This window comes from Rutidosis leptorrhynchoides, chromosome 5 (assembly GCF_046630445.1).
Source record: "Rutidosis leptorrhynchoides isolate AG116_Rl617_1_P2 chromosome 5, CSIRO_AGI_Rlap_v1, whole genome shotgun sequence".
Taxonomy (NCBI): domain Eukaryota; kingdom Viridiplantae; phylum Streptophyta; class Magnoliopsida; order Asterales; family Asteraceae; genus Rutidosis; species Rutidosis leptorrhynchoides.
The window spans coordinates 140,720,224-140,734,428 of record NC_092337.1 but is presented as its reverse complement, the minus strand read 5'-3'; the positions used below and the strand labels follow the sequence as shown (position 1 = coordinate 140,734,428).

Genomic DNA, 14,205 nt, shown 5'->3' with positions numbered 1-14,205 from the left:
TAAAATTAGAGGAACGTTTGAGTCCTCTTCTATGTCAATGACAATGAATTCGACTAGAAAGGTTAAATTACCTACTTGAACGGGTAGGTTGTCAGCAATTCCAACTGGGTGCTTAATGGTTTGATCAAGGAGTCGAACACTCATATCCGTTAGAGTTAACTCACCTACACCTAATATCTTATATAATGAAAGAGGCATAACACTCATACTTGAACCTAAATCTGCTAGTGCATCATACATGACACAGTCACTAAGTAGACAAGGAACAATAAATTCACCCGGATCACCTACCCTAGGTGGAGGATTTGGTGGAACTGTCTTCACCGGGTTTACTTCTACTGTTTTTGTTTCTTGCACTTTCTTATTCTTCTTCTTCTTCTTTCCAGAGGTATCACAAACTTTATTACCTATTACTTGCTCATACTCAACTCCTTTTCTTGGAAACGGGATGGGTGGTCTGTATGGTGCCACCACTGGCTTTACATACTCGGGTGGTGGTGGTGGTGTAACTTCTTCATTGTTACTTACATCTAAAACCTCCCCATCTTCTGATGCTGGTTTTTCAGAATTTGTTGAAACCATATTAACATTTTCATTCCGAGGATTTACTTCAGTATTACTCGGTAGCTTTCCTTGTTTCCTTTCACTCATCAATCTAACAAGAGTACCTACTTGTTTTTCTAGATTCAAAATAGAAGCTTGTTGAGTTCTAAATGACTGATCAAACCTCTCATTCGTTTGAGTTTGAGTTTCAATAAATTGTGTTTGAGATTCAACTAGATTAAATACCACTTCTTCCAGATTTGACTTTTTCTCTTCGGTTTGTTGTGGTGGTTTATACAAGCCAGGTCTTTGTTGATTGAAAGTGTTGTTTTGAGTTGGTTGGTTATTCGGACCTTGTTGGTTATACGAGTTATTGTCGGGTCCTTTTGGATTGTAAAGAATGTTTTGATTTCGATTGAAGTTTGGCCTTGGCGGTTGATAATTATTCTGATAACTATTTTCCAGCCTTTGGTTCATGTAGACAACATTCTCACGTTGTTCCATCGTTTGTTCAATGTGACAGTCTTTCATTAAGTGTGGTCCACCGCATTGCTCACAACTGATTCGTATTGCGTGAATATCTTTATTCATCTTTTCCATTCGTCTCTCGAAAGCATCTATTTTTGCGGAAACGGAATCAAAGTTATGGCTAGAATCGGCTCTAGCCGCTTTAGATGAACGATATATATCTTTCTCTTGGTGCCACTCATGAGAGTGGGAGGCTGTGTTATCAATAATTTTGTAAGCTTCAGTTGCGGTTTTCTTCATAATGGAACCACCAGCTGTTATGTCGATGTCTTTTCGTGTAGCAACGTTGACACCTTGGTAGAATATTTGTACTATTTGATAAGTGTCTAAACTGTGTTGAGGACATCCTCTCAACAACTTTTCAAATCTTGTCCACGCCTCATATAGAGTTTCATTTGACTTTTGTGTGAACGTAACAATTTCTCCTTGAAGTCTCACGGCTTTAGATGCCGGAAAGAATCTTTTAAGAAATTTCTCAACTAAAACATCCCATGTGTCAATCGCCCCTTCAGGTAACGATTCTAACCAATCTTTGGCTTCTCCTTTTAAAGTCCAGGGAAACAACATGAGATAGATCTGTTCATCCTCAACTTCTCGGATTTTGAATAGTGTACAGATCCTATTAAACGTACGAAGATGTTCGTTTGGATCTTCCTTCGGCGCACCACTATATTGGCACTGATTAGTTACCATGTGTAGGATTTGTCCTTTGATTTCATAATCTGGCGCATTAATGTCTGGCTTAATAATGGCGTGACCTTGGCCCGTGCGTGTGGCTCTCATTCGGTCTTCCATACTTAGAGGTTCCAGATTTTCCGTAATTGAATTTGTTGAATACGAATCACTAGAAGATTCTGATTTAATGGTTTGTGGTTCAGGAGGAATGATTAGTGGTTCTGGATCTTGGAATTGTCCCTGAATATTCTCCGGATTCTCAATTGTGAGGTCGGGTTCAAAAGATGGATTATCGGAAATTTGAGTTGGAGTTCTTGGTCGACTAGATGATGATTCTAAAGAAAAATCAATGGCGACAATATTGGCTAGATGTCTTGATCGAGTTATAGGTGGTGAACGTATGAAAGGTGGTGAACGTTTTACTCGGTGCATTCACTGAATATCCTATTAGTTTTTAAAAGGAAAGAAAAATTATATAAGTTATCCAATTAATAGACTTTTCTGATTTTGCCCACGTTTCGAATAGCCAAAAGATGCAGCAGAGGGGCAGGATTCGTTTGGTCTCAATATAATTGAGTACTGTTTGGCTCCAATAACCCGGTCCACGTACAAATCCAACTATTACTACGAACCAGAAAATTTTGATGTCTATCAATTTAACTACTTAAAATAAATTTTCGTAATTTTAAGAAATTTAGATAAGAAGTAGAATAAAAATCTTATCCTAAAACTAGAATAGCGAGAAATAAGAAAGAAAAAAAAACGCGTCGAAAAAGGTCGAAAAATAGAAGGTCGAAAAATAGGCGTCGAAAAATAAAAATAAGAAAGTAGCGCGAAAAACGGCGTCGCAAAATTCTAAAGCACATAAATCTTAGTCTAAGGAATAAGCACTTAAGGGATTTTACGGCAAACCTAAAAATTCTAGAAATAAAAATAACTATGGCAAAACTAAACTTAATACTAAAAATTGTAACTAGAGTCTAAAAATCTAAAGGTAATAAAAAAAAAACTTTTTTTTAATTTTTTTTTATATTTCGTTTTTTAAGGATTTTAAAATTTTTTTTAAAAAAAAATTTTTTTATATATATTTTTTTAAAAACTTTTTTTTTTAAATTTTCTAAAAAAAAATGATTTTTTTTACAATTTTTTTTTTAAAACGAAATTTTTTTTAAAAAAAACGATTTTTTTTACACAAATTTTTTTTAAAGGAATTAATAATTTTTTTATTATTATTATTTTTTTTAAAATTTTTTTTTAACTCATTTACTATTCATGAATAGTAAATGAAAAGAAATTAATTAATTTACTATTCACATGAAAGCGACATGATAGAAATTATTAATTGCAAGTTACATAATATACCCCTGAAATATTTAATAAATACGACTTTTTAAAACTTTTAAAACTTTTACGATTCAAAATAGTAAAGGAAAGAAATTAATTAATTTACTATTCACATGAAAGTGACATTATAGAAATTATTAATTATAAGTTACATAACATACCCCTAAAATATTTAATAAATACAACTTTTTAAAACTTTTAAAACTTTTACGTATCAAATTTGATTCTAAAATATTATTATATTATTATATTTTATTTCAATATTATTATATTATTATATTTATTAAATTATTATATTTAAATTAATATATCTTTAATCAATCAAAAACTAAAAAAAAAAAACTTAAATACCCCGTGAAAACACAAAAAGTGTCCCCGAAATTACTTTTTTTATAACTATATTTTTACAGATATAAATTAAAAATATATCGTTTTAGCGTTCCCCGGCAGCGGCGCCAAAAACTTGATGTTGTGTCGTGAGGGTACGAAATTGTATTATTTTTAATACAAAATACTACAAAATATGACACAAGTTTTATTAATTTACGGATGGGATATACCTAAACCTTGCTACAACACTATAGGCAGTGTACCTAATCGTAGAGTAGTGTAGTTTTTAGTAAGTCCGGTTCGTTCCACAGGGAGCTAGTGATTACGTACTATATTTTTATAAAATTATATTTATATAAAATATATATAATTATATAAGTAGTAATATTATAAAAGGGGGGTTTTACCGTTTAATGACCGGTTTGTCGATTTTAACTAAAGCGTAAAGATAAATGACAATAATTAAAGTGCATAAAATAAATGACAATAAATAAAATGACAGTAAATAAAAGTACGATGAGAAATACAATAAAACAATTATGCTTATTTAAACTTTCGTAATCATGATGTTTGACGTGTCGATTTTAATTTATTACCATGGGTTAATTGTCCTTTGTCCTGGTTTATTTGATACGTCTATCTGGTTTTTGTCCATAATAGTCCATCGGTCATAAATATAAAGTGCCAGTATCCTCGTCAAATTACCCTTATACCCGAAGTCAAATATTCCAACTGATTAAGGATTTAAACTGTGACGCAGTTATCACTTCTGTCAACAATTACACCAGTTATCACTGTACGTAATCCACCCCTATTTTAATTAGTTTATGAATATTAATTCATCCACTTGATCAGAATGAATAATCAATTACCCAACCCAATTGATTAATTAAATGATTATAACAGATTCCATATGAACGTCACTAAATAGGACAACCATAATCATTATTAATTATTAGGTTAATTAATTTGAAGATAGGTTCGACAGACTCCAATGAGTTGTCACTCAATTAGACAATACCCCCCCATCTATTAATAGTCAATAGTCCAATTTCCACAAGTGTCGGTCTTTTGCTCAAACCTTAATTATGGTGCAAAGTTCAATAACCCCATCTTAATATTTTAGCCTAACATCACGATTACTTCAGCTCAAATAAGCATAATAATAACTTAGTTACGAGACATTAAATTAAAAAAGAAGAACATAGCTTACAGTGGTGATTAATCGCGTAGCGTTGCACGGACAGAATTTCGACTTAAAACCCGTAAAACATTTCTTACAATAACCCAACTAAACCATAACTTTATTATTAAAATTATAATATAAATATATATTACATATATTACATATTACAGAAGAGAGAAAGAAATATGAAGAAAGGTGTATTTTTTCATTACTCCGTGAATTCCATTTTATAGGCAATTGGTGATTTGAAATTTTCACTTATGACCCCTTAACTATGCTCAATTAACAACTTTTTATTATTTATTATTATTCTTATTATGATTTATTTAAATATTATATTATATTCTTGAGCATAGTTAACTTGTAATTTTAGCTCCGTTGCGTCGAGCGTTGAAAGTTGGTTCATGTCTCGGTTCCGAATTTTCGAACGTCCTTGCGTACAATTTAACATCTTGTACTTTGCGTTTTGTAACTTGTACTCTTGTCATTTTTAGACGTTTCTCATCAATAATTTGAACCTTTTGAATTGTATCTTGTACATTTGAGCTTTTTGGACGTTTGTGTCTTCAAATCTTCGTTTTCGCCTTTTGTCTTCGCACTTATTTATTTAAACAATTACAATGAAAATATAATACAATTACATATGAAAACATATTATTTACGAGGGATATTGCTATGAAATATATGTTCCTTTTTAGCCTTATCAAGTATTGATAATGATAAAATAATAATAATGATAATAGGGTTAAAAATGATACTTTTAATATAAATGATAAAATGATAACTTTAAATAAAATGATACTTTCTAATAAAAATGTTAATTTTAATAGTAATGAATACTAATAATAATAACTATAAAAATAATGATTTTACTAATAATAATAATGATACTAATATTTATATTAATAACTATAATGATAATAATACTACTAATACTAATACTAATACTTATGATAATAATAATAATAATAAAAATCATAATCTTGATAATCCTATTAATACTAATGATAATAATAATAATAATCATAATTTTAATATTTTGTGTTAGTTAAATAATAATAATAATAATAATAATAATAATAATAATAATAATAATAATAATAATAATAATAATAATAATAATAATAGTAATAGTAATAATCATAATCATAATAGTAATAATCATAATCATAATAGTAATAATCATAATCATAATAGTAATAATAATAATAATAATAATAATAATAATAATAATAATAATAATAATAATAATAATAATAATAATAATAATAATAATAATAATAATAATAATAATAATAATAATAATAATAATAATAATAATGAGTAATAAGTAAACTACCTCAAAGAAGTAGTCCTAAAAAAATGCCCAAGTCCGGGTTTGAACCCGCGACATCCCGCTAACCCGATATCACTCCCAAACCACTCCTTTGGTTCAAATTTTCTGAAATTACAATTAACCAATATATATTTAACCCAATATAATTGTCTATCTTCTTCTTCTTTTTTCTAAAAAAAATGTTACAGCTCGGGTTCGAACTCGAGACCTCTCAATTAAACCCAACACCCTAAGCCACTGCTCCGCTCGCTAATTTCTGTTTTAATATTGGATTAAAATGATATAACCCATCATGCCTTGCCATTCGATCATTCCAACAGACAGCTTTCGGCCCAACAGACAACTTTCGGCCCAAATCCATACATGGCATCCCAATATTATTAATTGTGTTATTATCATGGATAGGTTTCACTTCCTTCTTCTTTTTGTAAAAAAAATGCTCCAGCCATGCCTCGATCCTGCGACCTCTTATTTAAGAGATAAACCCCTGACCATCGAGTTGTTTATGATTTTCTGTTTTATATTGTAACCACACCTTTAAAACTCTTCGATTTTTATTTTGCAATAATTATATATAGATATATGATATAATTTCCGAATATATAAATATGTATACCCAATTCAATAGATAATGTGTAGGATTGTAGGAAGAAGAGTAAATGGCTCAATCCTTATCAAATGTCATCATCTATATCGTACACCATCGTCATCATCATTTCCATCTTCATATCATTCGTCCGTCATCACCATCATCTTTTCCCATGATCATCATTCGCTCACTCATGATCATCATCATCACTATATCACGCTGTAACATGATCATGTATCACCCTTACTTCATTGTTCGAACAGAAACAATACACAGGCTGCTTAGGTGGTCTTGGTGTTTGTTTACTAACAGGAAACTAGTGAGAGAAGACGAGTGAGATATAGAGAGAGGGAAGAAATAATCATGGTGGTGATGTGGTTGTAGGTAATGGTTATGGTGAAATGGGTTCTCGAAGAAGAAGCTGAAGATAGGTGGATGACGTTGTGATGGAGATGAAACAGAAAAAAACAGTAATGTAACAGTGGCGTTGACGGTTGATTAACCCGAACAAAAGCTGGAGAAATCTATCTATGGTAGCATGGTTTTGGTAATGAAAATGTTGGGTTGGTTGTCGACATAAACTAGAAACATAGGGTATCAACAATTGTATGAACATAAGGGTTTGTCAAGGGTATTCGATGGTGGTAAGGTATTCGAAGGATCAAGTATAGCATTCGCAACAATTGTGGTATCGTGGTGATATGTGAAGAGGTAGTGGTAGCCGAAGAGAAGAAGGAAAAAAATGGTGATGGAGTTTGGTAATATGCTGTGTATATATATATCATAGGTATAAAGAACTAGATGTGGTTATGTTGTGTTTTTCCACAGGAAAGAAGAAAAAGGAGAACATGGGTATACAATATCTAGTTGTATAACTTAGTGTATATGTGTCCATATGGATTAGATGGATAAAAAATTTATAATATAATATTATATCATTTCATATTCTTAATAGAGATATAAAGGAACGTGCACTAGTTAAGCAGCCTGATGTTTGTAGTGTTGCTACCGACACTTTTACGGGGTATATTTCGTACTCCGTTGTTACACAGTGGCGGACAAAAGTACTGAGAAAATTTTCAAATTTTTATTTTAATCATCTTTATTTATTTTGGTCATTATGGTATAAAATTTGTTCATTAATTATTGAATAAAAATTACATTAATTATTCACTCCCAACCCCCAAGTAAAATAAAAAAAATTTAAAATTTGACAAACAACTTCTAAATATATTATTAATAAGCCTAAAATTTATAAAACTCATTTTTGGCTAACTGTTTATTTTAAAATCACATAAGTTTCCTTTTTAACTTGTTTACTATCAAACGAATAACAATTTAGCGTTACCGTCGTTTACTACATAACTTCGAAATCACAAAATATGTGTTTATTATATTTTATTTATATATCTAGGTATGTTTTAAATAATAATAATCATGATATCATATTTTTATTTTATCTTACATAATAAATTTTAATATCAACAACATATAATATTTTAAATTATATTTTCAATTATTATATATATATATGTATATATACACACATATTTATTTACAATTAATTGTTCGTGAATCGTCGGGAGTAGTCGAAGGGTAATTACATATATGAAAACAGTTCAAAATTTTTGAGACTCAACATTACAGACTTTGCTTATCGTGTCAAAATCATAATAAGATTAAGTTTAAATTTGGTCGGATATTTCCGGGTCGTCACAGTACCTACCCGTTAAAGAAATTTCGTCCCCGAAATTTGATCGAGGTCGTCATGGCTAACAATAAGAATATTTTCATGACAATTATGAGTTGATAGATAGAGTTTTATTACCATAGAGTAATATGGATAAAACAATTCGTTTATGTGAAGAGTACGAGTGAAGCTATCACAAAATAGTGAAATAAAGGAATAGAGGCTCGTCTTAACTTTTGACGTAGTCATGTTTGAATTCCGAAATTCCATGGATTTAGAGAAATCTTTGAAATCTATAAAAGATTTGATTTTTCGGTAAACAAGGAAATTAGAATCCTCTTTGATTTAATGCTAGGATCTGTCTCGATTGCTCTGTCTAATATTTCATTATAAATGAACTTCTTCGTTTCCTTTATATTTTGGAGTTCCATCCTTTTGTTTTCTCTTCTCAACTTTAAGTCAAGCTAATAATGGTCCAAAATTCGTAGGTATGAAGTTTCGAATGAACATGACTAATGTTCTAAGAGAGAGATTGTAATAGCACGATCTTGATTTGGTTAAATTACCAGAATTCAAAAGAAAATATAGAACTATTAAGAAATTATGTTCTTGATTTGTTTAGAGATTTGGTAGGATGTAAGAGTCGTGTAACATGGCACATGATGACGTTATGGTCTGTGAATCATCACGTTCCATTTAGAAACTCAGCATGCCTTACTGTAATATAATCACGTTGATCAAGTGTCATTATATTATACTAACTCATGCTTCAGTTCCCAACAATACTTCAAAAACATTCATATTTTAAATTCGAATTTTTCAGAATTTTAGCAACTAAAACAGTTTCCTTTATGATGTAACGCAGATAGCGCGAAGAGATAAATGATTTCAGATAAGAATAGTTATGAAAATATCTTCAGAATTATCGAGGATATTTATAATGAAAGATACGATGATATCTTAGAATTTCTAGTATCGATGGATGATGATGAAGATTGTCCGTAAATGTGTAGAGTCAGGAGTAAAGTATTCGTTAATGATTTCATCAGAAACATGATCATCTGAATTCTTTATGTACAAGTTTAGTCCTTGTGATTTTTCAGAGTCTCCTTCATGGTTTGCTCAATTCATTTTTCAGTATCAAAATTTTTGAGCTTTTTCAGCATACTATACTTTATCATCAAACTTTAGACGGTTAAGGACGTTTACGGTTTTTGTTGTTTCATTCACCTTTTTCAGAATGGAAGATCATAATTCTAAGGGATAGATGTTATATGTATACATATAACTTTTGATATAGAACGCTGCGAGATTCAAAATACTGATTGTTGATTCCCGGTAATTGATATGGCAATTCTCGTTACAAGATGCGGATGGGTGTACGATAGGGTTTTAATGAACAAATATAATGGTTTTTCGGAGACACTTAAGCCAATGAGTGATGAAGTTGCTGGTAAATTTACTGCTAATGTGGTGGGATACAAATGGTTTCCCGATAACGATAACGAAAGGCAACTTATATATTACGGTTACAATAAGGCTATTCCGAATGAAAGTAGAAGTTGTCTTGCTGGAGCTGTGACAAAATTGGCTAATTTGGAGAGGGATTGTGAAGTTGTTTTTGGTAATAAATGCCAAGGTTCTGTCACGAATACGAGTTAAACTTTTACTTAGTTTCCAAGAGTTTTCTAGGTGCATGCCCATATGCATGAGTTCTTCCTTTTGTAGATAACATGTGGTTGGATCATCCTTTCGATTGAGGTGTTTTCAAGGATCGTGAAAGGTTTGAACGCAGATTGTAATCGTCAAGATAAAAATGAGGTTTAAATGAAATCAAGTGGCAAACTTGAAGAGATGTTTAGTTTCATATGTTATAATCAATATTTTAATTCATTTTAATTGTCCAATGTTGGTAGTCCACAGTTAATAGTCTACAGTTAGTAATAATTCATATATAATATTCGAATTAATTAATATGTATCGTGACCCATTGTATACATGTCTCAGACTCGATCACAACTCAAAGTATATATATTATTTAAGAATCAACCTCAACCCTGTATAGCGAACTCGAACATTACAGCATATAGAGTGTCTATGGTTATTCCAAATAATATATATAGATGACGTCAGTATGATATGTCAAAACATTGTATATGTGTCCCGATTTATACGACGATATTTAAAGTGCGTAAAATAAATAACAGAAATTAAATTACAATAAATAAAATTGCGAGAATTAAAATTGCGATAAATAAATTGCGATAAATAAAATGTAATACGAAATTAACAGTTAGCTGGGAACAGTTAGCTAGGATTTTGTTAGCGTGGATTCTTAACAAAATTCCTCATAGTTAATTTGTCTGTTTCTAACAAATTTTATTTTGTCCAATGTTTTCCTTCATTATGCCACTTGTTGAATTCTGAAAAGTCAAAATTCAAATATGAAATTGAATGAAAATGATTATTCTGTGGTGAACGGATTCGTATATCTGTGGATGTAAGTAGGATAGTAAATGACCGTTGAATCAGATTCGAAGAATGAACAATGTAACTTATTAATGTGAAATCTAAATATTCCTCGGCTATTACCTACCCGTTAAAATATTTTCACCATTAACAGTTTGTACAAAAGAATTTTAATTACAATCTTTATGAAAACATATATACATATATATTTTCTTCGGATGTAATCATGGATTTAATGAGTCAAAATAATATTAGACTCATTTGATTTTCGGTTTGAGCTAGAATAAGTAATCTCTAAAACTATTAGGAACCACATATTCTTCGCAGAATATTTCTTCAATGAAGTTATGGATCAATACTTCATCGTTCATTGTTGTTGGTACTCCTTGGTATCTCTGGTGCATATGACGCTGATGCTCGGGTTACAGATTGTGATGTTAAGGTGTGGGATGCTGATGTTGCTGTTATGGTACTATTGGTGTTATTGATGGTAATAATGTTGCTGCCGGTGCTGTTGCTGGTGCTTGTAACCTTTGTACCGTATTCTCTAAAGTTGTAACTCGGGCGCGAAGCTCGTTGACTTCCTCTATGACCCCGAGATGATTGGCGGTTCGGACGAGCGGATGAATAAGATCTAGGATTTGAGATAGTATATAATCGTGACGAGATACTCTAGAAATGAGAGAGAAAATAGTGTTTCGAACCGGTTCGCCGGTAAGTGCTTCAGGTTCTTTGCCAAGAGGGGAATGTGGTGGATGGAAGGGGTCGCCTTATTCTTGTCTCCAATGATTAAGTAGGCTACGAACCCATCCCCAATTCATCCAGTATTGATGATGGCAGATTGGTTGATTCATTCCGGTGACGCTGCTTTCGGAGCTTAGGTGAACATTTATGTCTGAATAGCTGTCGAATTCCGAAGAACTTGAACTAGTGACGAGTTCCATTTTGTACGATTTAGTAAAGGATCTTTTCTTTTGATAGAAAATGATTTTCAGCTATCGGATGGTATTTTAATTACATAGAATACCTATACATAGTACAGAAGATTCCGTAGATTACGGAGGGTATTAAGGAAACGTGTCAGATAAAGTCTACAGTAACAGATACGCTAAGATATGGATTAACAGATATGCCAAGATATAAAATTTTGTCTATACACTATTCATGCAATCAATGCAGTAAGATGTGTCTAGACTAAGAATGATAAGCAGGTAATTTTCGACAAGAAATGATAAGCAAGCTTTTGACATGCAGACACGATCGAAGTCCAGACTCACTAATGCATCTTAACAACTATCAGTTAGACACACTAATGCAGACCTGGTTCGCTAAGACCACCGCTCTGATACCAACTGAAAGGACCCGTCCTAATCCATCTGGACGAAGTCCATATCGATTACAAACGATTCACAATAGTTGATTACATTGCGAGGTATTTGACCTCTATATGATACAATTTACAAACATTACATTCGTTTTTAAAAGACAAACTTTCATTTCATCAAGAGTTGACAGCATGCATACCATTTCATAATATATCCAACTATAATTAACTTAATAATAATCTTGATGAACTCAATGACTCGAATGCAACATCTTTTGAAATATGCATGAATGACTCCAATTAAGATCTCTAAAATGAACTAATGCACAGCTGAAGATCTCTTTAATACCTGAGAATAAACATGCTTTAAAGTGTCAACCAAAAGGTTGGTGAGTTCATTAGTTTATCATAAACGATCATTTTCATCATTTTAATAGACCACAAGATTTTCATTTCTCATAAATACACATCTCGTATCAGGCATTTCGCAAATTGCATAGAGTTAAAAATCATTCATATGGTGAACACCTGGTAACCGACCTTAACAAGATGCATATAGAATATCCCCATCATTCCGGGACACCCATCGGACATGATAAACTCGAAGTACTAAAGCATTCTAAATTTCAGAATGGGGGTTGTTAGTTCCCGTAGATCTACCTTTAGGATTCGCGTCAATTAGGGGCCAGTTCCCTAATTCTTAGGCTACCAAGCTAAAATGGCATATTCGATTTCGATCATTCAACCATAGAATGTAGTTTCAATTACTTGTGTCTATTTCGTAAAACATTTATAAAAGATGCGCATGTATTCTCAGTCCCAAAAATATATATTGCAAAAGCATTTAAAAATGGATTAATGAAACTCACCATACTGTATTTCGTAGTAAAAATACATATAACGTCATTGAACAAGTGCAAGGTTGACCTTGGATTCACGAACCTATATTAATTATATATATATATATATATATATATATATATATATATATATATATATATATATATATTAACACACATAATTGTAATCGAACATATATATATATATATATATATATATATATATATATATATATATATATATATATATATATATATATTAATATCCTATATGTTTCATATATTCATTTTATATATTTAAAATAAATAAAAATATAAATTTTGTTATGTTATATATATTAAATATATTTTTGTATATATATACATCGTTTGTTTGTTAAAATTATAATAATACTAAAATAGTATTGGTAATGATAAAATAATAATAATGATAATAGGGTTAAAAATGATACTTTTAATATAAATGATAAAATGATAACTTTAAATAAAATGATACTTTCTAATAAAAATGTTAATTTTAATAGTAATGAATACTAATAATAATAGCTATAAAAATAATGATTTTACTAATAATAATGATACTAATATTTATATTAGTAACTATAATGATAATAATACTACTAATACTAATACTAATACTTATGATAATAATAATAATAAAAATCATAATCTTGATAATCCTATTAATACTAATGATAATAATAATAATAATAATAATCATAATTTTAATATTTTGTGTTAGTTAAATAATAATAATAATAATAATAATAATAATAATAATAATCATAATAATAATAATAATAATAATAATAATAATAATAACAATAATAATAATAATAATAATAATAATAATAATAATAATAATAATAATAATAATAATAATAATAATAATAATAATAATAATAATAATAATAATAATAATAATAATAATGAGTAATAAGTAAACTACCTCAAAGAAGTAGTCCTAAAAAAATGCCCAAGTCCGGGTTTGAACCCGCGACATCCCGCTAACCCGATATCACTCCCAAACCACTCCTTTGGTTCAACTTTTCTGAAATTAAAATTAACCCATATATATTTAACCCGATATAATTGTCTATCTTTTTCTTCTATTTTTAAAAAAAATGTTACAGCTCGGGTTCAAACTCGAGACCTCTCAATTAAACCCAACACCCTAAGCCACTGCTCCGTTCGCCAATTTCTGTTTTAATATTGGATTAAAATGATATAACCCATCATGCCTTGCCATTCGATCAGTCCAACAGACAGCTTTCGGCCCAACAGACAACTTTCGTCCCAACAGACAACTTTCGTCCCAACTCCATACATGGCAGCCCAATATTATTAATTGT

At 30.3% G+C, this 14,205-nt stretch overlaps 1 non-coding gene and 1 pseudogene across 1 annotated transcript; both read left to right on the top strand.

Moving 5' to 3' along the window:
- The window catches only part of LOC139849053 (CLP protease regulatory subunit CLPX1, mitochondrial-like), a 324,386-nt pseudogene that overhangs the window by 25,120 nt on the left and 285,061 nt on the right, over window positions 1-14,205 (top strand).
- On the top strand, window positions 1,400-1,506 carry LOC139850860 (small nucleolar RNA R71). Its single transcript, XR_011760237.1, has one exon. It is a non-coding gene; the product is annotated as a small nucleolar RNA R71 (small nucleolar RNA).